This window comes from Delphinapterus leucas, chromosome X (genome assembly GCF_059928025.1).
Source record: "Delphinapterus leucas isolate spDelLeu-1000000601 "Yukka" chromosome X, BTC_Dleu_Yukka2, whole genome shotgun sequence".
In the NCBI taxonomy this organism is placed as follows: Eukaryota; Metazoa; Chordata; class Mammalia; order Artiodactyla; family Monodontidae; genus Delphinapterus; species Delphinapterus leucas.
The window spans coordinates 96,959,531-96,982,351 of NC_143150.1; the positions used below are offsets into that span (position 1 = coordinate 96,959,531).

Below are 22,821 nucleotides of genomic sequence, written 5' to 3' on the forward strand. Positions count from 1 at the left end.
AGATACCAATACTTTCTCTGATTGTCCGAGCAACATATATACTAGCATCTCAGAAGGTGACAGTTCTTCAGAATACAGTTCTGATTCAGACAAGGTGAATGTTAGACCAAACAAAGACAAAAAACCTTAGTGATTGATTCTGAAACGGAAAGTGAAAATGAAACTCACGGTGCTGGAGAATGCTCCTTTGCTTCTACAGAAGACTGGATTGAAAATTAGAAGACTTCACATTTCACGAAAATTAGAAGACTTTACAGGTGTGTCAGGTGTAACTACTGAATGTAATAACCTGCAAAGTGTTAGTGAAACAACAGAATTAATTTTGGGAACGGCTTTTTCAAGTTGGTCGCTTCTCAAACAAACTTGTATCACCAACACAATGAAAAATCATATAAAAAGTATGATAAGGCTTTAAAATGGACTGATGTAACCAATAGTGACACGGAGAAGTTTCTTGGATTAGTAATTTTGATGGGACAAGTAAGAAAGTCACACTGGAAAGAATATTGGCCGACTGATCCCTTACTTGAAACACCTACCTTTCCAAAGATTATGACGAGAAGAAGGTTCAAACAAATAATGACATTTCTTCACTTTAACGATAACTCAGAAGCTCCACTTCCTGCAGACAGAATTTCAAAAGTTAAATCTCTTTTGTATTATTTTCTACCAAAATTTCAATCGATCTATATACCCAAACAAGGCTATCACTTGAGGAGGCAATGATAGAGTGGAGGGGACGACTCAGGTTCAAAACCTATAATCCCGGAAAACTTACAAAATATGGAATTTTGGTCAGGGTGCTTAGCAAAAGTGAAACTGGATATATATGCAACCTTGAGATTTACACGGGTGAAGGAAAGAAACTGCAAGAAACAATATTATCGGTCCTACAACCTTATCTTGGTTCATGGCACCATATTTACCAAGACAATTATTACAACAGTGTGTCCACATCTGAAATATTGTTGAAAAATAAAACCAGAGTTTGTGGGACTATAAGAGAGAGTCGTGGTCTACCAAACCAATTAAAGGAGAAAGCTAAAAATCTACAGAGGGGAGAAATGACATTCTTACAGAAGGGAGAAGTGATTCGTCTTATATGGAAAGACAAGAGGTTAGTCTGCATGGCGACATTATTCATGACGCCTCCACAGCATCTACAGGAAAGGAAGACAGGAGGACTGGCCATCAGATAACTAAGCCCACATGTATATTAGAGTATAATAAATATGTGAAAGGAGTTGATCGATTTGATCAATATCTGGCAAACTTCAATATCCTCTGGAAAACTCGAAAATGGTATAAGAAAGTGGGTTTCTATTTGATTAATTGTGGTGTATTCAATGCGTTTAAAATTTATTGTAGCCTGGGCTTCCCTGGTGGCGCAGTGGTTGAGAGTCCGCCTGCCGATGCAGGGGACACGGGTTCGCGCCCTGGTCCGGGAAGATCCCACGTGCCGCGGAGCGGCTGGGCCCGTGAGCCATGGCCGCTGAACCTGCGCGTCCGGAGCCTGCGCTCTGCAACGGGAGAGGCCACAACAGTGAGAGGCCCGTATACCGCAAAAAAAAAAAAAAAAAAAAAAAAATTTATTGTAGCCTTAGTGCACAGAATAAAAAGTCCTACAAGCAATTTTTGTTAGCAGTAGCTAGAGAATGGGTAACTGACAATCCTGGTGAACGTAGTGGTAGTCCCGCGCCTGGTCCTTCTTGTGGCATTTCTGAAAGAGCCCCCTGCAAAGACCCACCCTGTCGACCATCAGGTAAAATAAATGAACATCTTCTAGAGGAAATAATACCCACAGGACTAAAAAAAAAAAAAAGCCGCCAGAAAGTTTAGAGTCTGCTCTTCCAGGGGAAAGCACAGTGAAACACGGTATATTTGTAATAGATGTTCTGTTCCCCTGCACAGAGGTGCCTGCTATACCGCCTATCACACTCTAACAAAATATTAGAATGCTTTAGTAAGACATGTTCAAAGTTTCAAATAAATACATTAAGTGCAAAAAAGTTGTTGATATTTACTCAGACGTGGGTGTTTCAATATTCACTTACAGAACAAATCGCCGGCCACAGGCGTTAGTTTCTGCAAAAATCCCCCGGGCAATAATGTGTTAAGTGATGCAATAGCACTATGTCTTTAAAAATGTACATATCTTAATGTAAAAATACGTCATTGCTCAAAAAGCGCAAGCCATCATCTGAATCTCCTGTGAGTCGTAACCTTTTTGCTGGTGGAGGGTCTTGTCTCTATGCTGACGGCTGCTGACTGATCAGGGTGGTAGTAGCTGAAGGTTGGGGTGTCCGTGGCAATTTCTTAAAATGAGACAATGAAGTCTGCCACGTCAATCGACTCTTCCTTTCACAAACGATTTCTCTGTAGCATATAATGCTGTTTGATAGCATTTTACCCACAGTAGAACTTCTTTCAAAAACTGGAGTCAATCCTCTCAAACCCTGCCGCTGCTTTGTCAACTAAGTTTCTGTAATATTCTAAATCCTTTGTTGTCATTTCAATAATCTTCACAGCATCTCTGCCAGGAGTAGTTTCCATGTCTAGAAACCACTTTCTTTGCTCATCCATAAGAAGTAACTCCTCATTTGTTAAAGTTTTATCATGAGATTGCAGCAACTCAGACACATCTTCAGGCTCCACTTCTAATTCTACTTCTCTTGCTATTTCCACCACATCTGCAGTTCCTTCCTCCACTGAAGTCTTGAACGCCCCAGTGTCATCCAAGAGGGTTGGAATCAACTTCTCCCAAATCCCTGTTAATGGGATATTTTGACCTCTTCCCACAAATCACGGAAGGTCTTAATGGCATCAAGAATGGTGAATCCTTTCCAGAAGGTCTTCAACTGGCTTTGCCCAGATCCATCAGAGGAATCAGTATCTGTGGCAGCTATAGCCTTATGAAATGTATTTCCCAAATAATAAGACTTGAAAGTCGAAATGACTCCTCGATCCATGGGCCGCAGAATGGATGTTACGTTAGCAGGCATGAAAACAACATGAATCTCACCGCATATCTCCATCAGAGCATTTGGGTGCACTGTCAATGAGCCGTAATATTTTGAAACGAATCTTTTTTTTCTGAGCAGTAGGTCTCAACAGTGGGCTCCATATATTCAGTAAACCATGTTGTAAACAGATGTGCTATTATCCAGGCTTTGTTGTTCTATTTATAGAGCAGAGGCTGAGTAGATTTAGCATAATTCTTCAGGCTCCTGGGATTTTCGGAATGGTAAATGAGCACTGGCTTCAACTTTAAGGTCCCAGCTGCCTCATTAGCCCCTAACAAGAGAGTCACCCTGTCCTCTGAAGCCAGGCACTGACTTCTCCTCTCTAGCTATGAGAGTCCTACATGGCAGCTTCTTCCAATAGAAGGCTGTTTCGCCTACATTGAAGATCTGTTGTTTGGTGTAAACACTTTCATTAATGATCTTAGCTAGATCTTCTGGGTAACTTGCTGTAGCTTCTATATCAGCCCTTGCTGCTGCGCCTTGCACTTTGATGTTCTGGAGACAGCTTCTCTCCTTCAGTCTCATGAACCAACCTCTGCTAGCTTCACACTTTTCTTCTGCAGCTTTCTCACCCCTCTCAGCCTTCATAGAATTGAAGAGAGTTAGGGCCTTGCTCTGGATTAGGCTTTGTCTTAAGGCAATGCTGTGGTTGGTTTGATCTTCTATCCAGACCACTAGAACTTTCTCCATATCAGCAATAAGGTTGTTTGCTTTGTTATCATTTGTGTGTTCCCTGGAGTAGCACTTTTGATTTCCTTCAAGAACTTTTCCTTTGTATTCACAACTTGGCTAACTGTTTCATGCAAGAGGCCTAGCTTCCGGCCTATCTTGGCTTTCGACGTGCCTTCCTAAGTTCATCATTTCTAGCTTTTGATTTAAAGTCAGAGACATACGACCCTTCCTTTCACTTGAACATTTAGAAGCCACTGTAGGGTTATTCATTGGCCTAATTTTGATATCGTTGTGCCTTGGGAATAGGGAGGCCCAAGGAGAAGGGGAGAGATGGGGGAATGGCCAGGCAGTGGAGCAATCAGAACGCACACACAACATTTATCGATTAAGTTCGCCATCTTACATGGGTGCGGTTCGTGGCACCCCGAAACAATGACAATAGTAACACCCAAGATCACTGATCACAGATCACCATAACGAATACAATAACAGTAAAAAAGTTTGAAGTATTGCAAGAATTACCAAAATGCGACTCAGAGAAACGAAGTGAGCAAACGCTATTGGAAAAATGGCACTGTTCAACCGAGGGTTGCTACAAACCTTCAATTTGTAAAAAACACAGTATCTGTGAGGTACAATAAAGCGAAGTGCAATAAACGAGATATGCTTGTATGTTGAAGTTCTAACCCCCGAGTACTTCAGAATGTGACCTTATTAGGATATAAGGCTTGCAGAGGTAATCACGTTAAAATGAGGTCATTAGAGTGGGCCCTAGTCCAGTATGACTGGTGTCCTTATAAAAAGGGGAAATTTGGAGACAGACAGACACACACCAAGGAACGCCAAAGATTGCCAGTAAACCACTAGAATCTAGGCGAGAGGCCTGCGACAGATTCTCCCTCACACCCTCAGAAGGAAGCAACCCTGCCCACACCTTGATCTTGGACTTCTAGCCCCCAGAACGATGGGACAAGACATTTCTGTTGTTGACACCGCCCAGTTTGCAGTACTTCGTTATGGGGGCCCTGGGGAACTAGTACACCCTCTTTCAAAGCTGTCACTACCTTGTCATCTTCCGCTCTGGCAGGAATTAGCCTCCCAATTCAGAAATCTAAGGAACATGGGCTAGAAGGCAGTTTTTAAAGTCCCCATCCCACCTCTGACTTTTTCCCCAGATGGGTTGAAATGTCCTGTTGCTGATGAGAGGACATCTAGAAATGAATAGTTCTAGCCAAAGGCTTCCAGAATCACATAACTCATCCTGTCTTTGATGGCTGAATGAATGAATCGATGAATGAAGTCATAAATCGCTAATGCCCTTAGCCTTGCTCTAAACAGAAGCTTCTCTGCTTATGAAATTTTGGCCCACAAACTTTGATGGAAAGCTAAGTGCCAGAAAATAAAAAGGTATACTACCTTTGCTGCCACAAACAGGTGGAGTGAGTGGTGGTCCCTTTGGATAAAAGAACAAATGGATTCAAGGACAGTTAGTGGAATCCAACCTGCTCGCCAACAGAGACACATCTGTGTTTCCCTTACTCTTCCTCCTCCCTGCCTTATTGTAAACTTTTTTGAAGTATCACGTCATCAGTGTACAGCTCAATGAATTTTTACAAAGTAAGCTCATGTGTTCTTCAGCACCAAGGTCAAGAAACAGACCATTACCAGCACCCCCACATGGCCCCTTCATGTCTCCCAGTCAGTAGGTAACCACTCTTCTCATTTCTGCCCCCACAGATTACTTTAGCCTGGTTTTAAACTTTATGTAGATAAAATTATGCAGAATTCGGTCTTTATTGCCTGTCTTCTTTCACTCCACATTCTGTACGTGAGAGTGTCTATATATTATACAAAGAAGTACCTTGTCCTTTTTCCTTGCCGCATAATATCCCACAACATAAACGCACCACACTTTATTTATCCTTTGTACTTCTGATGAACATTTGGGGAGTCCCTAGTTCGGGGCTAATGGAATAGTGTGATGAACGTTATTTTGCAGGTCTTTTAGTGAACGTATGTACTCATCTGTGGGTATTTCCCCAGGAGGGAAACTGCTGGGTCATAGGGTGAGAATCTGTTCAGTTTAGTGGTTACCGTTCAGTTTTGCATAATGGCTGTGCCAAGTTCTAGCCAATCAGCAGCCTATGAAGTTCCAGTCGCTGCCCATCCTTACCGGTACTTAGTATTAGTTTTGACGTATTAGTCATTCTGATGGGTATACTATGATCTCAGAGTGGTTTGAATTTACATTTCCCGATGACCAAGGTTGTTGAGCACCTCTTCCTGTATGTACTGACTCCTTCCTTTTGATCATTCCTCCCTCCCTTACCTCTCTCTCTTAAAGTCCCCCCTTTTCTTATTCAAGAGTCAGTCACCCAAGCACAGGGAGAGGGGCCTCCTTGGAGCTTAGCAAAGGCAACCGCATCCCCCTCTGCCTATGTCTTTGCTCCCTTATGGTCTCTAAGTGCCACAAATGTCGCTGCCCCAACACAGATGGGCCCCAGCAAGGCTGCTGCGTGTGTGTATAAGGAATGTGGTTTACGTATTGTGGCCTTGCCCGGCCTGCCTACCTTGCAGAATTATTTTTCGTTACGTAAGACTCTGCAAAAGGCCTTGAGTTGCCGAGAGAAAAGGCACTGAATAAAATGCAAACTAACAAAAGCACTGATATCAAAAGAATGGGGGGAAATCCATCACGCCCTTGTCACTGGAAGGCTGCTGGCAGACTCATCCCCACCTTACCTAAAAAGCAAGCTCTGCAGGCTCTCAACAGCCTCCTGGCCTCCCCCCGCCTGGCCAAACATTCATTAATTCACCTATCAATTAAGCCCAAGGAGAAGGGGAGACGGGGTGTGAGCAAGGGAGAGGTAGAAAGGCAGGCAGTTGAGCAGAAATTCTGGTTGGTCACAAGCCCTCTTCGATTAACCTTATCCTAGGCTCTCCCACTTTCAGTTGCAGAAAGCAGCAAAGGGGCAAAACCAAGATGCTCAGTTGAATCTAACCACAAGAAAACATCAAACAAACCCAAACGGAGTGACATTTTGCAAAAAGGGGCTGTACTTTTCAAAACTGTCAGTATCAGGAACAACAAAGGTCAGGCTGAGGAGCTGGTCCAGGCTGAACGGGAGTGAAGTGACCAGGTGGCCAGAAATAATATGTGATCCTGGATAAAACCCTGGAGCAGAGCAATCACTAAAGGGCACAATTTCAGGACAACTGGTGAAATGTGAATATCTGCTCTGTGTTAGATAATTTCCCGAATGTGATCATTGTACTGCGATTATGTAAGCAAATGTCTTTGTTCTCTGGAGAATCACACTCAAGACTTAGGAGTGAAGACAGGGCGTTTGGGATTGACATGTACACACTGCTATATATATATATATATATATATATATATATATATATATATATATATTTTAGATTGATTGATTGATTTATGGCTGCATTGGGTCTTCGTTGCTGCGCGCGGGCTTTCTCTAGTTGTGGCGAGCGGGGGCTACTCTTCGTTGCCGTGCGCGGGCTTTCCATTGCGGCGCCTCCTCTTGTTGTGGAGCACAGGCTCTAGGCGCACGGGATCAGTAGTTGTGGCTCGCAGGCTCTAGGGCGCAGGCTCAGTAGTTGTGGCGCATGAGCTTAGTTGCTCCGCGCATGTGGCATCTCCCCGGACCAGGGCTTGAACCCATGTCCCCTGCATTGGCAGGCGGATTCTTAACCACTGCACCACCAGGGAAGCCCCACACTGCTATATTTTAAATGGATAACCAACAAGGACCTACCGTATAGCATAGGGAAGTCTGCTGAACGTTATGTAACAACCTAAATGGGAAAAGAATTTGAAAAAGTATAGATACATGGGGGACTGCCCTGGTGGTGCAGTGGTTAAGAATCCGTCTTCCAACGGAGGGGACGCAGGTTCGATCCCTGGTCAGGGAACTAAGATCCCACGTGCCACAACTACTGAGCCCACGCGCTCTTGAGCCTGTGCGCCACAACTAGAGAGAAGCCTGCATGCCGCAACAAAGACCAAGCACAGCCAAAAAACAAAAAAAAAGGATACATGTATATGTGTAACTGAATCACTTTGCTGTACACCTGAAACTAACACACCATTGTTAATCAACTAGACTCCAATATAAAATAAAGTTTTTTTAAAAAAGAAAAAAAAAAAAAGATGCCTGCCACTAACTAAATTATTCCACCAAAGTAACAACAACTGAGTGTGTGTGTGTGTGTGTGTGTGTGTGTGTGGAGAGAGAGACAGAGTAAATACGGTAAAATGTCAATAATGGGTGAATCTGGGTGAAGTGTATATGGGAGTTTGTGGCCCTATTCTTGTAATTTCAAATCTGTAGGTTTGCAGTGTTTTCAAAATAAGAAGTATTTTAAAACACACACACAAGATATTCAGGTCGATTTAACAGTGGATCTGAGGCCGGCATAAGGAGTCTGATTTCAGAGGGGTGATGGTGGGGAGGTGTGAGCCTGGGAAGCAGGTGAGATTGATGGGTTCCCCCAGCCTCCAACCTGCTAAAGGAACTTGAATCTAATTCACATGTCCACCTTCAAGAAAGGAGATTCCGGGCTTCCCTGGTGGCGCAGTGGTTGAGAGTCCGCCTGCCGATGCAGGGGACACGGGTTTGTGCCCCGGTCCGGGAAGATCCCACATGCCGCGGAGCGGCTGGGCCCGTGAGAGCCATGGCCGCTGAGCCTGCGCGTCTGGAGCCTGTGCTCCGCAACGGGAGAGGCCACAACAGTGAGAGGCCCGCGTACTGCAAAAAAAAAAAAAAAAAAGAAAGAAAGAAAGAAAAGAAAGGGGATTCCATCCCCAATTCATGGCAAAATCTTTACCATTCTAAACCCCAGAAACTGGTGGGGTCATGTGATCCACTGCCGGCCAATGAGCTATGAGCTAATTCTGGTGGGGGCCCTCCTTCCTCTTACAGAAGCAACCTTGGAAACACTGACATTCAGCAGGCCCATGCCAGTATAGCTAGAGTTTCTTCTCACTGGTCCATACCCTGCTGTACTGGTTGCTGAATATTTTGAATATCATTTCTGGCTGGAAGGGCCTGTTCTTTGCTATTAGAGATTGTGGACCTGCATGTGATGCCTGGAACTTCAGCAGCCTTTTTGGGACCAGTTGGAGGCTGAAACTGAACACACATACCCAGAAAGGCAGAGCTGAGAGGACTAGAGAGGAGAGGAGAGGAGCCTTGAAGTATCATCTTGGAGCTCTTCCTGTCTTAGGGGTTTCTGTCACCTGCAGCCAAGAGCATCCTAAGGAGGCAGTCTAGAGATAATTTTAGAATCAGGACCTTGGAAAAGGCCCCCTAACCGAGGGCAGTTGGAACAAAAAGGCCTGCCTGTCTCAACACACCCATCAGAGTCCACGCAGAATGCAGTAATGGGCATGAACTGGTGAATGGGCCCTTTGTGGTGTGGCCCGAGGCATCCTAGGGCATATGGATGAACTAGGGGTCTGGGGTGCCCTCTTCCCCTGTCAAGAAGAGACCACTAGAAAGGCAGAGTCTCTCAACATAGGTTTCAAGGAGTAACCAAGGACACAGAGATCCTGCTAGGAGTCTGGGAGGCAGGGTGATGGAGCGTGGGGTCAGGGCTCCTACAGGAGGAGCATAAACCGAGGTGGAGGCTGTTTCCACAGAGCTCTCTGTGTTGCCATAACAGTTACAATCGCATGAAAGCTTTCAGTTTGTACAGTACTTTTAGCTTCCCAGTGTTCACTGAGACGCATCGTCTCACTCCCTCCCCGTAGAATCACAGATCACAGCCTGCTAGGGTATTAAGAGGCCTCAGAGATGACTCTAGATGGGGAGACAGAAACTCAGAGGGGTCAAGTCACTTTCTCCCCAAAGGGTGAACGAACCTGCTAACTTGGTCTGCCCTCAGTGGATTAAGTACTCCACGTGTCTCTTAAGCACTGGAAAACACGAAAAGGGGTCCCAGAGGTTGGCCTGGTGTTTATGAAGGTGCTTCTTTCCCCTTCTTCCTGGACTCTGTGCCGCACGGAGACCAGTGCGGGGTAACCGCACGCACCACTTGTCCCCATCAGCGTCTTTGTTTTGGCCCAGAGCCGACCCTGACTCAGGACTTGGCATTCGTTACGTACCTCAGAGAGAATCTGCTGGCTCCCAAAGCATTCGTGGGCCTTGTGGGTTGTAATGATGAATTCGTGGGAAGGTGGAGGAGGGGGGGGTTACAGGGCACATCCCGGGAGGCACCCTTCACATGAAAGACAATGTGACGGGCGCCCCCTGGAGGCGTGTGAGGCAGAGGCCCTGTCCATGTCCCACGCAAAGGGACTAGAAATTCTCACCATAAACCATCTCGGCAGACCTTCATAGCCACCCTGGAGGCCACCAACAGGCAGCTCCTGGACACAGTGACTATCCTGGCATGGTCACCAGTGCAGAGTGGGGCAAAAGTACTGGAAGCTTAAGACACTAGGATCAACCCTTGATCAACGACGGAAGGAATTTGGTGTATAAATAGCGCAGCTTTGCTGCTCTTCAGTTGACAACTCTGGAGTGGCTCCTGCAGAGTCTCCCGGGGGCTCCAGCACGATTGAGCCCCAGAAGCCCACCTGCCCCTCAGCTCACCCTTCACTGGTTTCCTTCCCCTCCCCCTCACCGTGCTTCCTGGGGGTCACTTCCCAAAGGAACTCCCTGCACCCAAGTCTTCATTTTCAGGCTCTGCTTTTAGAAGGAACTCAGATTCAGACGTCAAGGTCCTCCCTTGCCGAGGATCGCGACAGCGCCTTCCTCTTTGCCACCCTACCCCCGCACGCCCTTCCTCGCCACGGTCATCTCAGCTGCAGTGTCTTCTCTCCTGGATCTCACCCCCCAGCCCACGTGACCTCCTAAGAGTAGCCCTGCGCTGCCCAGATTCTGTCTCTCATCTCCCTGCCGCACTCACCCCCACTACGATGTCAAGCAGAATTTCTCGAGTAACTTGGGGAAATGGGAAAGTCTACCCCCAGATCTGGACTTAACCCAGAGGAAGGAAAAAGGGAACGAAATAGCAGTACTCGTGTTATTCGCTCTTTTACTTAACAGCATCTCTCACGATTCCCAGCAGATAGGAGAGGTGACAGATTCAAGCTGGCCACCCATGCTTTCACACTCCTCCCACAGATAGGACGGAGACTAGGCTCTTGTTGCACCCCCTTTCAATCTGGGTGGCCTTTGTGACTTCGTTTTGTGTGTGTGTGTGTGTGGTATGCGGGCCTGTCACTTCTGTGGCCTCTCCCGTTGCGGAGCACAGGCTCCGGACGCGCAGGCTTAGCGGCCATGGCTCACGGGCCCAGCCGCTCCGCGGTATGTGGGATCCTCCCGGACCGGGGCACGAACCCGTGTCCCCTGCATCGGCAGGCGGACTCTCAACCACTGTGCCACCAGGGAAGCCCCTTTGTGACTTCTTTGACGAATAGAGTACGGCAGAAGGGATGCTGTGCCCATTTTGGTGCCCAGGCCTCAAGAGATTGGCAGCTTCCAATTCCTGTCTCTTGCAGCGCTCACTCTTACAGTCACCACGTACAAAGTCACGCTCACCTACTGGAGGGGTCCGGAGTAGCATAAAGAAGGAGTGCAGTCCAGTGACCCAAACGTTCTAGCCTTTCCTGCCCAGGCACTCGTCATGGTCCACCTTGACCTTCCTGACCAGCCAAGCAGCCAGCGAATACCACTGAGTGATCACAGCGATGCCAGGAGGAGCAAAAGAATTGCCCGGGGACTTCCGTGGTGGCGCAGTGGTTAAGAATCCGCCTGCTAATGCAGGGGACACGGGTCCGAGCCCTGGTCCGGGAAGATCCCACATACCGTGGAGCAACTAAGCCCGTGCGCCACAACTACTGAGCCTGCACCCTAGAGCCCGCGAGCCACAACTACTGAGCCCGTGTGCCACAACTACTGCAGCCCGCATGCCTAGAGCCCGTGCTCCGCAGCAAGAGAAGCCACCGCAACGAGAAGCCCGCGCACCGCAAGGAAGAGTAGCCCCCGCTCGCCGCAACTAGAGAAAGTCCGCGCGCAGCAACGAAGACCCAATGCAGCCAATAAATAAATTTATTTATTAAAAATAAAAAAAAGAATTGCCCAGCCGAGCCCTGCCTGAATTCTGAGTTGTGAGATATAATAAAATGGCTTTCTTTGGAAGCCACTAAGTTTGGGGATTGTCTATTACACAGCAATAGATAACGGGAACAGTAGGCAATGAAGAAATGTTTCCTGAATGAAGGAACGAAGGAAGGGAAGGGAAGGGAAGGAGGGGGCGCATAGAGGAGTTGAGAGAGGGGAGGAAGGCAGTTCCCAGTTGTTCTCGGGAGGCTGCACTGGTGCTGAGAAAATGTCAGGCACTTGCAATGCTCATAACCCCATTTTAAGGAGAGCCAGGTTCCTTTTGCATAAGCTGCTACCTGTGTTTTGTGTCATTTAACTCTGTTACCCTGTTACCACTGACTGGATCAGGAATCGGCACCCCAGAAAAATATGAAGCATCCTGCCTGAGAATTCTGTCCAGCCCGAGCGGGGCTGGTGGGCCCATGTGGTGTGGCGCGGAGCCCACCCGATCAGGTCGAAGTGCCCAGATCCAATTCTGGGCACCTTGAGAGCAAGTGGTAGAAGTCAAGACAAGCTGGGTCTCGAGAATGGAGGTGGCCCTGGAGTCTGGAACAGCCAAGGACAAGACCAGATGACAAGTGTGGCCTCGCCTGCTGCAGTTTCCAGAACCAAGGCAGGAGCTCTTTGCTCACGCTTGGCCTTCCGGGGGCTTCTGTAAACCCCAGCACCTGTGCTAGCCTCACTGCGTCTCATTCTGCCTTACAACTCCAGAGCGCCTAAGAGGATGAAAAATCAAGTGAATAGTGCGTCTGCATGCACATGCTTCAGAAGTGCATTTGTGTGTGTGTCTGTGGCTTGTATGTGTAAGCATGTGAGTGAGCGGTTTGCTAGGACCTCTGGGCTTAAACCTGGGAACTAAGATATCCCCCCTTCCCCACATTTCCTCTTAGAAAAGACACTTTCTTTGCAATTTCCACTCTGGTGGTGTAAAGAGCTGGCCGCTGTTGTAAACGGTAAGGGGGTGGGACAGTGGTTTTGAAATAAGTTTAAGCCTCATAGTCTTTTGTTTTCAAACAGAATGTTAGTGAGAGGCCAATAAGATAAATCAGATAAAAGCCATGCTGCTCTGACTTGGGTGTAGGAAGAGAGACAGGGGCACAGAGCCTAATCATTGGCACCCTTGGCCTTGAGGAGGACCCCGGGGTTCCCTAAGGCTCTGTAGAGTTCAGAGGTAGAGAAGAGTACCCTGGATGAAATTGGAACCCTTGGATTCTAGGCCCCTCTCTGCCACTAATTAACTCTATGACCTAATCTCGCCTAACTTTTTAAACTATTAAATGGGGATTGTACCCAGTAGGATGCTCTCAGCAGTGTAGCCAATAAAAAGCATTTTAAACAATAAGGGTATATTAATCTTGCATATGACAGGAAGCTCAGAGGCAGGTGGTCTTGGGTTTGATGGCCAAAGAGGTCATCAAGGAGCCAGGCTCCTTCTACCTTTCTGTTCCATCATCCCCTCACAGTCACAAAATGGCTGCTGCTGCTCCAATATCTCATATCCTTACAACAGCATTTGAAAGCTGTAGAACGTGGATGGGTGATGGTGGCAGCAATCTCTTTTTTCGAGGAGAAAAATACTTCTGAGAAACGCCCCCCCCCACCAGAATCCCTGTTAAGCTCTATTGGCCCGGACAGGGACGTCCCTCAACTAAATCATCACGAAGTAATGTTTGCAAAAAAACTAGAGTTACCATATATGATCCAGCAATCCCACTCCTGAGCATATATCCGGGAAAGACGAAAATGCTAATTCGAAAAGATACATGCACCTCAATATGCATAGCAGCACTATTTACAACAGCCGAGACATGGAAGCAACTTAAGTGTCCATCGACACATGAATGGATAAAGAAGATGTGGCGTATATACACAATGGAATATTACTCAGCCATAAAAAAGAACGAAATAATGCCATTTGCAGCAACATGGATGGACCTAGAGATTATCATACTAAGTAAACCAGACAGAGAACGACAAATATCATTATATCACTTATATGTGGAATCTAAAAAAATGACACAAATGAACTTATTTACAAAACAGAAATAGACCCATAGAAAACAAATTTATGGTTGCCAAAGGGGAAGGAGATGCAGCTGTCTGCCCTGCAACGCTCACATTTTCAGCAGCTGTAAAGGTCCAACCAGATACTGACAGTGAAAACGCTTTGTCCACTAAAGGGACGGAAAGACACTCAGGACCAAAGTTGTGCTCTAAGGTCTTGAGCATTGGGGCTTACCTGATACAGGTGAGCACAATAGCGCTGGCTGAGAACCCTCTGTTTCCTGGTGACTTTGACTCTCCACCCCTCAGGACCAGGCTGTAGGGAGAGAAGATTTAACCCAAGTTGAGGACGTAAATCACAGCCCCGGTTCCCTTCCTCAGCAGGCAACCAGCATTCCGAGCCGTCAGATCTAATGATCTAATCTAATCTCCTCACCTGAGTTGTGCACTGATTATCTGACTGTGTGCAGGATCCATGTGTGGATGGACACTGCTCCTAGTCAAGCTTCATCTGAGCTAGAAACGTGGAGACAGTGCGGTTCGTGGTCCCGGTGCACGCCGGCCCTTAATAAACGCTTCTGCTGATAAAGAACACCAGGGGCCTCCCTGCTGCGGACACTTCTGAGCACTGATTTTTTTTTTTTTAACCTCCCCCCAACCCCAAGACATAAGTCTCCAATTTGTGAATCCAACCTCTTTCGGCAGGGTTTAAGAACACAATATATATAGTCCTTACAACTTATGACAGAGGACGCAAGGATTAGACCCCTATTATACATACCGTGAGAAAATATGGAGGTACAGGGGTTATTGATGTGAGAAGGTGGGAATTCACAGCTGACTAAGGTTTTATAGAGTATCTGGGGTGGAGTTTTAGGCTGGCGCTAATTGACCTAAGCCAGTTTGGTCTTGCAAAAAACCCCATTAGGTTCTTTTTGGTAAGTCTCTGTACCTTTTTCGAGGTGGGCGAGGGAGTAGGGCCTCTCTCCATACCATGCCACCAGGATATTGTGAAAGGAAGTCTTCAGGCCAAGTTCTGAACAAGCTACGCAAAGCAGCCATATAACTGGTTCTGTGAATTCCGTGACGTTCCAGCCCTCCATCCTTTAAAAGCTCTAGCAGCCGCCTCTCAGGAAAGTGTGCCTGAGGCAAATGCAAGGAAAGTCTTGCAGCGGGATTCTCTAACCTTCTAGTCCGACTCCAGGCGCGCACAATCCACCACATCAGCCGCTAGATGCACGCAGGGCCACTTAAGAATCAAGCCCATGGTGCCGTTCCTACGAGAACCAACCACGGAGCACACCAGATTTTCCCGGTCTGCACCTGCAAGAGCCGAAGTACCGCTCCTATTCCTGACCAATCCCCCCGCCTCGAACTGCTTCCGCCAGTGGGAACTCGTTTCTAAGGCCCTTTATACTAATGAACAAGAGCTCTGGTGCTGATTGAAGCTCAGGTCTTGGGGGGCTCTGGAGCGTGGACTCGTGATAAAATGGCCGACTGTTCCTAAATGCGTGTCCCCAATTAGGCCGACTACCTTCTCCTAAAGTAGATGAAACCGAACAGATACATACATCCGGACACGGAATTTACATTACAGACACATAACAACTGTACGTTTCCTGCTCCTGTTGACACAGATAAAAGAGCCCGTGACAGTTTAGCACCCCCTGTGGTGAAGTTTGGAACCGCCCAATTAGAAAGGAAAAAAATGCTCTGGGTTCAGCCAGCCAGCTTTTTACAGATTACAGTGTTTTACAGCAAGACAACGGTGGCCAGAGGGAGGGGCTCCCTGACCTTCGGCCTCAATTAGGGCAGTTCCGCTGGCCCACCGGATGGGACGGCCTTTCAAATTTTGAAAACCTCTGGAATAGCCCCTGCAGAGAAGAGGGAAGAAAAGAGGCATGGGAGGAGAGGTGGGAGGAGATGCAGCAGGAAAGGAGGCCAGGCTGGCCTCTGTGCGGAGGCAGGAATCCTGAGGAATGCCCCCGTTGCGATTTGGCGAAGCCTCAGTTCAGCCGTCCTCCGGGGGAGGCAGGGTGATGGTAGCGGCTGTGTTCCCTCTTCCGGAAGGAAGGACTTACACCCTCGGCTGCTGGAGGGCTGCCTGCAGCCTGACTTCAGCTGTCAGCCCTTCCCCAAGGCTGAAGAAACCGCCCTGCCCAGGGCCATGCCGGCTTCTGGAGCAGCCCACGCCAGCCTCCGGAGGCTCACCCCTCCAGCCCAGTTCCGAACCACTCCGAAGGGTCACCCCAGCTCCGGAGCTCCCTGTGGGGTCAGCCGAGGCTTCCGTCGGGCTACCGTTGTAGTTCAGTTTCCTCCTTTGCTGGCTTCGGCTTCCAGCACCTCCCTTCTCCAGGTGCTGATCCTAGAATGCTAACAAAATGTCCCGCATGCTAATCTCCGTCTCGGCATCTGCTTCCCCAGGAAACCCGACCTGCGACACCACGGGTGGGTGGCTCTGCCCGCCTGAGATCGCGGAGCCGGGACAGAGCGTGCTGGCACCGGAGCCCAGGACCCCTCGGGGGGAGAAAATAGGCAATAACCAGCTTTAACGACCAGCTAGTTTGCTGACCTTTCCTGGTCTGCAACCAGGAGCTGCCAGCTCCAGCAGCCTCTCCCGGCCTCCGCGGGCCCTCTCTCAGGACGTTAACCCCAGGTTTCTGGCTGCGTGCAGGCTCAAATCTCCCTTTTCCCTAGGAGCGCAGTCTCCCACATCCTGTGGGTTTGCCGGCTTAAAACCATAGGGGGCAAGAGAACGGAAGAGAAGAATGAGGACACCGAGAGGGGGAGGGGAAGATGAGGACGAGCGCGCCCCTCGTATGTAAAGGATGGCCCCTCTTACATGCAAAAATGTGACAATTGACCCCCTCCCCCCGAACAGCTCACTCCTGCCCTGAAAGTGTTAATTCACCTCGTAGCGGGGAGGCCGGCCTCCCCACAGGCTATTTCCCCGGGCCTGCCCGGCTGGGGATCAGGCCCATTGTTAATAAGTAATGACAGCCCAGCTCCTCCGCGGATTCCCCTGGGCTTTTGTGTCAGAAACGTCTTCCCTCGCTGCCGCTCGAGCTGACAGGCTCCGGCTCCCGGCAGGCAGCTGCGAACATGGGCCAGCCTCCGCCAGGACGCCCCGCGTCACCGGGCCCAGAGCCCCAGGGCAACGGAGAGGGCGGTAATCCCACCCCTCCTCCCTTCTCAGGTGAGGATGATCTCAGCTGTCTGCAGGGACCTGCGGGGGAGGGGCGAACCTCGTGGCCTCCTTTAGCGAGGGGTGGAGCCGTGCCCTGGTGAGTGGTAAATTCCTGAGGCCTTCAGCAGGAAGTTCTTTTCTGTGTCTGCCCTAAGTAACCCAGCACATTTAGCACTTCCATTCGCCCAGAAAGGGTTCACAAGTGAAAGCATTCTGGAACCTTCGGGAGAAGAAGAAAATGTTCGTTCCACCTTGCCAATGAGAGGTCCTCCTGTTTCGGAGGCCCCATAGGTTTTATTGTTATTCAGGTCTGGTGATGCCAACAGAGCAGGAGATGACGGCCATAGAGAAGATAATTGGTTATACTTACAAATCCCAAGAGGAGGGGGCAGGCTAGGCCACGGGGGGAGGGGCACACGGGGAAGCACTGGGGTTGGTCAGGAAGCAGAGGGAGAACGGGAACTGGCGGGCAAGAGCCTTTATCGTGGTTTCTGTGAAAAGGAACAGGCAAGGCAGGGTAAGCAGGTTTAGGATTGGCTAGTTGGAATAATCTCAGTGGGCTCCAGGGCACTGGGGCTGTCCCTAGCGGTCTGATCAGGGCAGGGGGATAGTGGCCTGGAGTGTGAGAGTCAGACACGGTGAGGGATGCAGGTGCTGGATTGGTTGGTTCGCATTTGAAAGGTACACTCAGACAAGTTGTTTGTTTACTATCTCTAGGAACTGGCAAATCCTGGGAGGGGCAGTCCCTCCAGGGTCAGCAAAAGCCCCAGATGTCAAAGCATCAGAACACAAAAAAGGCTTGGTTAATACAGGTTTATAAACTGTCTGGAATAGTGTTCAGTTTAGTGCTATTATTATTTGAAATCCGCTCATAGCACGCTCCTAGCAGCATTATTAATAAGAGAAGGTAGAAAACCCAAATATCCATCAGTATAAGAATGGTTAAGTAACAATGGGCTCGCCGTACTGTGGAATAGTATACAGCAAATAAAAAGACATACCTACGTGCACTGATGTCTACTGTTTATGAAGATGTGCTACATTGTTTTAAATTGTAGAATAGTTCACATACACAGTAGGATCCCATTTATGTAAAAACAAAATGAATTATAACAAATCTTTAGGTGGTATACGTACACACAAGTACATAAATGAATAGGAAAAAAAATGGCTGGAAGAATACACCCCTAAGAGTTAGCAGTTTTTACCTCTGGGGAGGGTTCTTTGGCAAACAGGTGTAAGATGGACTCAGGAGTGTCAAGGGTTTATTGGGGAAACAGCCCTGAAAGGAGCAGGGTGGAAGCGGGATTGGGCAGGGGAGCCGGCAGGCGCCAGTGCAGATCTGAACAGCTCCCAGCAAAGGGAGCCCATTAGAGGAGCCCCATTTGGCGTTAATGGCCGGCCGCAAGTGCCACCAGCTTGCTCAGCCGTCGGCTGGAGCCACCACCAACGCCGTAGCGCTAGCTGGACGGTGAGGCTGTCACCTGACCAGACTCCGAGTGGCTGGAGGAGGATCAGGGCAGCTCAGCTCCCCGTCTGCTAAGAGGACATAGAGTATGGGAAGGAGGAGGTGACGGGGAAACTTTTACTTTCCTAGCCCTCGACTTTGTACTTGGAGACTGTATCCGTCTGTGTAAGTTACCAACAGAGGGACAGACAAATATTCTGACTGGCTCGTAACTGACTCCTCCTCCATATCGCAAGTCCTTGCCGGCTCTCAGCAGCTCCAGTGGCCCAGGAATCCACCCAGCTGCAGCATTTACCCAGGTTTTTTCCTTCTCCTACTGGCTCTAGCTAAGAAGAGCATATGCTCGTACGCACTCTCTCCTCTTCCGACTACGCACTAACATTCCTTTCTAGGAACGGGTTTGCAGCGCTCTGCGGACTCAGTGTGCCAGGTGCAACACTAATGCTGGGGGCGGAAGAAAGAGCTTAGGTCCTCTCAAGGGAGATGGAGAGTCACATTTGCAGCTTCACGCTTTTCAGGGCAGTGTGTGCTCCCTGCAGAAGGAGAATTTCAAGTGAGGGGCGTTAGCATCCTAGAGGAGGGGGGCATGGTTCTGGCCATCCTGAGCATGGTTCAGCTCGAGGAAAGCTTCTTAGACGGGTGGCATTAGGACTTGGACTTGAAGGATGGAGAAGGAAGGAAAGAGCGTTCTAGTCAAAGGGAGCAGCAGGAATGAATAAAGGCAGGGAGGTGGGAATATGCAGTATATTTATAGGTTCCAATATAATTCAAAAGTCCAGACGTCAGGGCTTCCCTGGCGGTGCAGTGGTTGAGAGTACGCCTGCCGATGCAGGGGACGCGGGTTCGTGCCCCGGTCCGGGAAGATCCCACATGCCGCGGAGCGGCTGGGCCCATGAGCCATGGCCGCTGAGCCTGTGCGTCCAGAGCCTGTGCTCCGCAACGGGAGAGGCCACAACTTCTTCCAGGATTGGGTGTCCCTTCATCTTGCCATATGGCCTCCCATGGTGTTGGATTTATGGCCAAATTCCAAACAATGACTCCCCCTGCAGCACCGGAGTGCTTACAAAATGGCTGCCACTCTTCCCAGCCTCACATCCTCACACCACACTGACCGGGGAAAGGAGAACCACTCTTTCCAACAACTACGAAGGAAGACACTGTTAGCCTCACTTTCCCATAAATTCCAGCAAACGTCTCCTGACATCCCAAAGGCTATAGTGGGGTTATGTGCCTATCCCTGGACCAATGACTGAGGCCACAGTGGATTTCTGGGCCCTAGAGGAACATCATGGTTAGAGGTAGCTTCAGCTTAAAGATAATGCCAATTCCTGTGGGGCAAACAAGTCTCAGAACTTACCATTTACTCCTAAATCTAGAATAGGAGTTGAGATACGAATGTAGCAAAAGCCTTCAAAAGCATCGTTAGAGGAAAAGACAGGACAACGCAGAGATCTATAATTTTTTTCCCTGCTACACTTTAATTGCCCTTCGCTGGCATGCACTGCATAAATTAAGAGCTAGTTAATGCCGTAATGCGTAAAACAATTTCATGCGTCTTAAATATTGCACTTGTACTTTAATTCCGCATTAAGTGGTCCCCTGAAATTTTTAAATTTACAAAGTCGCTGCTGTGCTACATGAAAAAGGTGCTAATTAAGTGTTAATCAGTAGCCAAATAACCTGCCCTGAACCCTGCCCAAGGTCTCCAAAATGACCCATTGCCAGAGAACATGGTGTGATGGCCACAGAACAGAGAATGCAGACACAGACGCGAAATGTTTTCTTAGCCACATCCCAGCCTATTAAGGCAGATTTGCCTATTATGCAGTTCTAATTAAATGACATCCACTATAGTGGGCGCAAAGCTAATAATAATAATAGTATTTAATACTGGCAGAACTTTCCAAATTCAAAACACAGGGAAAACTAATAGGTAGGCATCCCTTTCTGGGAAAGGAGAGGACATCTTTTGGGTGGTCTGCTACAAATCCAAAGAATGGATAAAATATAAAGAAATGGTTCCTCCCTTTAAGGGATTCGCCATCTTATAAACCCGTGCTACTCAAAGTGTGGTCCGTGGACCAGTGCTTGTCCACAATAAGAAAAGCACAGAAATTGAGAGTAACCATTCTGGAAGCCTGAAGGCAACTTGACCTTGCTGCAACGTCCAAGCGGGTGATCAGTGGACTCCTGTTGAACAGGAAATAGATGGGTTCAAACTTCCACGGTGAGTGGCATGTGGCATAAGTTCCATAATCATCGTACATAGTAGGGCCGCAAATATCAGTTTGTGAGGGACTGGAAATTAAACACACACACACACACACACACACACACACACACACACGTTTTTCACCAGAGATGGTTTGAGAAGCGCTTTCATAGACCGATCGGTGTAGAATTAGGGGATGCAGTTTTATATCTATATAACTGAATCACTGTGCTGTACACCTGAAACTAACACAACGTTGTAAATCAACTATACTTCAATTTTAAAAGATTTTTTTAATAGTAAAAAGTAAAACAAAAAGGGGGGAGGGGGACGCAAGTTTAGTTACATCCCAACGAAGAAAGAAGAGGAGGCTTAAAGCATGCTATTTCACACCTCTATATTTTCCCTCGTGCTATTTCTCTGTTTGGAATGTTCTGTGTGTCCCCAGCCCCTCCACTTCCTGCCCAACCTTGAATCCGTCTCAGTCTCTGGCAAACCTGGCGGAGACTTCTTCCTTGGAGAAGGCTTCACTCAGCCCCCCAGCAATGGAGCCCCTCCCCACTCTGGGCTCCCCTCCCCTCCCCCCCCCCCCCCCCCGTCCCGCCCACACTGTATTACTGCACTTTCCACACTGCACTGAGTTCATTTACGTCACTTTGCCCGGCAGGGCCAACCTTGAAGGTAAGGCTGATGCTTTCTGGTTTTGAATTCCTAATGCAGAGCACATAGTAGAGGCTCATTAAATGTTTATCAAATTCAATTTTTAAAAATTGTGTAAAGTATGCATAACAAAAAATCTACCATTTTAACCAATTTTGAATGTTCAGTGGCATTTAGTCCACTTGTTGCTGTACAACCATCACCACCATCCCTCTTCAGAACTTTTTCATCTTGCAAAACTGAAACTCCATCCCCATTAAACACTAACTCCCCATTCTCCCCTCCCCATCGAGCCCCTGGCGACTACCATTCTGCTTCCTGTCTATGAATTTGACTACTCAAACGATGGAATCCTAGAATATTTGTCCTTCTGTGATTGGCTTATTTTACTTAGCGTGTCTTCAAGCTTCATCCATGTTGTAGCATGTGTCAGAATTTCCCTTCTTTTTTAAGTGAATTCTGTTTAAAAATCTTCAAAATTGGGCTTCCCTGGTGGCGCAGTGGTTGAGAGTCCACCTGCCGATGCAGGGGACACGGGTTCGTGCCCCGGTCCGGGAAGATCCCACATGCCGCGGAGCAACTAAGCCCGTGCGCCACAACTACTGAGCCTGCGCTCTTGAGCCTGTGAGCCACAACGACTGAGCCCATGTGCCACAACTACTGAAGCCCGCGCGCCTAGAGCCCGTGCTCCACAACAAGAGAAGCCACCGCAGTGAGAAGCCCACACACCGCAACAAAGAGTAGCCCGCCCTCGCCGCAACTAGAGAAAGCCCACACGCAGCAACGAAGACCCAATACAGCCAAAAAAAAAAAAAAAAAAAAATACTGCATCTGCCAGTCATGGCTGGGCTTGGGGGTTAATGAAAGATGTTGCTTCCGCATGGCTCACGCGCTACACTGTGGGCTCCTCCAGGGCAAGCCACTCTGCTCCTTCGTTTTTGTCACCAGCACCCAACCCACTGCCCAGCTCATGATTCCAACCTGAGTTTGCTGATGCCCCACCCCCCAGTGGCTTTCCGTTGGCCAGTTCCAGCCAACAGCGAGGCCCCGTCAAGAACTCAGAGGGCAGGAGGAGAATGAGGTGAAGGTTTATTCCCCAACTTCCTCCCTGTGAAATCTGCTTGGCCTGACTGACCCTTCCACTGAAGGTCCCTGCTTATTTTAAGGTGGCCTTCTCTACTCACCTCTGGACCCAGGGTGGTAAAAAAAAAAAAAAAAAACCTCCACTGCTAACAGCTTCTGCTTCCTGTGCTATCCCTGTGGTTCCCCAGCACGCACATCTTTGTGGACGGTCCCTTTGTATGTAAATACTCGTCAAAACTATCCCAACTGCTTCCCGTTGAGACTCTGCCTGACCCAGTACTGTGGAGTCAGGGCCATTCCAAGCAGGGCAAGTACTGCGCCCCCCTCTCCTGCAGCCCCCTCCGAGTTAGCTCTTCTCATCTCAGGCTGTAGTGGAA

The 22,821-nt window shown here is 48.4% G+C and overlaps 1 long non-coding RNA gene across 1 annotated transcript in view; it reads right to left on the reverse strand.

Moving 5' to 3' along the window:
* Positions 1–298: 298 nt before the first annotated feature.
* Positions 299–22,821, reverse strand: part of LOC111165601 (uncharacterized) — a 176,597-nt gene continuing 154,074 nt past the window's right edge. Inside the window, exons 5-7 of the long non-coding RNA XR_016391382.1 lie at positions 14,787–20,679; positions 14,070–14,150; positions 299–622 (exon numbers count right to left, since the gene is read on the reverse strand). This is a non-coding gene — a long non-coding RNA (uncharacterized LOC111165601). The remainder of the gene's footprint in view (positions 623–14,069; positions 14,151–14,786; positions 20,680–22,821) is intronic.